Consider the following 1,722-nt stretch of genomic DNA (forward strand, 5'->3'; position numbering starts at 1 on the left):
CTAAGCTCTCTAAATTACATTTAAAGTCTGACATCACTGTTTTACTAAACTATTATTCAATGACTGGCAAAAAATACATTAAGAGTGTGTTTGCAGGGTTCTATGGTGACAAAAGACACACTGCAAAAATGGTTTAAAATTGTGTAAAAATTGTTCTTGAAATATGTGTATTTCACCACAATTTCAGCATTTTTATATAATTATCTGCCAATGAAATGAGTACTTTGGTCCCCTGAAATAGGAGCAATATTTACTTTGCACATGTTTTTATTCTAGGTGCAAATCGTGTAAATTAGAGACTTAAAATAACTGCAAATGAAAAAAATGTACTTTAAGTTTACTTTTTAGTCTATGTTAATGATTATAAACAGCAACAGACTAATGAAGTATTTTTGTCCCTAGAATAAGTTAACTGGATACTTTACAATTGAAAACAGATTGTGAATTTTTTTTTTTTATATATTAAACTGAAGTTGACATATGTAATCGGCAAATTATCTTACCCGCTACCTAAATGCTTAATTTGGGACATTTAAAAAAAGAAAAATGGCCCAAATTATAAACTACTCACAACCAAAACAAGGGACCTAACTTTAATATTTCAGCATAGAGGCACTTCATTAGAGCTGGCCTTTCTCCAACCTCTTTTCTATGTCAATTTTTTCAAAATGCTAACTGGATCCACTTAAGTATTTTTTATTTTATTTTTTTTATTCCTGAAAGTGAGTAGATCAGATTTCTCTGATGCATGTTTTTATAAACCCCAGTGGAGATTAAACAGAGGGAGACCAGAGCTGCCTGTGCCGTGTGCTTTGTCAGCAACCTGTCAACAGACACACTGCCAATTAGGACTGCGGCCAAATGGCTGGCTGATTTTCTCCCTCCACTGATTTCCAAACCAAGCATACTTTTATGGACGTATGAAGAATGAAATAACAGCAACAAAAGCCTGACAAGCAATCAAGTGGAAATACAGCACAAACAGTGCCGTTGCACACGTGTGCTTCAGGTGTAAAATAACAAGATTTAAAGGAGGGAAGCTCCAAGGGGAGTCCTGACTGTGCAGAGCGTCTGCATTCAAGTCGTCCCAAGCGACGGTTGACCATTTGAATGCATTTCCATATTGGATCTGGCAGTGAGCCGATCCTCCCAGGGCTGGATAAGATGAGCCCATCTATCTGTGCAGAGAGATGATGCAGAACTGGATGTAAACTTCATGGAAAATCTCTGACCTGCTGTCTTGGCATCCCCTTGGAGGCCATTCAGGATGGGAAGTCAGAGAACAGGAAAGGGCACATACCTTCCCCTGTTTCTCCTGTCTCCGCCACACAACAGCAGCTCCTGGAATCCCTTTGTATATCAGACCTGACATAATGAGGAGATACTGTTCAGTGTCTGAGGACAGTGGGTGTGGGGCTGGAAGGTGATACTGCTACTACGTCTGGTCAGCTAAACAAGCCTGACTCAGAGGCCTGCCACCCTGTTTGGGAACTCCTCAGATCCAGGCCGTCGATCAAAACCTCAGACAAGGGAGATGGCTGCAACAGACAAGAACCACTTGTCTGAGGAAGGAAACTTGTCTTAAAACATTTGTTTTCTGGAAACATTCAGTTGGAACTCCTACAAAACTTTTTTATTAATTTTGAACTCTCAAATTCAGGCCCCGTCCACACGAAGTCAAAACGAACACGAAACGCTGATATTTTCCAAAACGTTTGCCGT

Source organism: Cyprinodon variegatus, unplaced genomic scaffold (assembly GCF_000732505.1).
Source record: "Cyprinodon variegatus isolate N-32 unplaced genomic scaffold, C_variegatus-1.0 Scaffold551, whole genome shotgun sequence".
Classification (NCBI taxonomy): domain Eukaryota; kingdom Metazoa; phylum Chordata; class Actinopteri; order Cyprinodontiformes; family Cyprinodontidae; genus Cyprinodon; species Cyprinodon variegatus.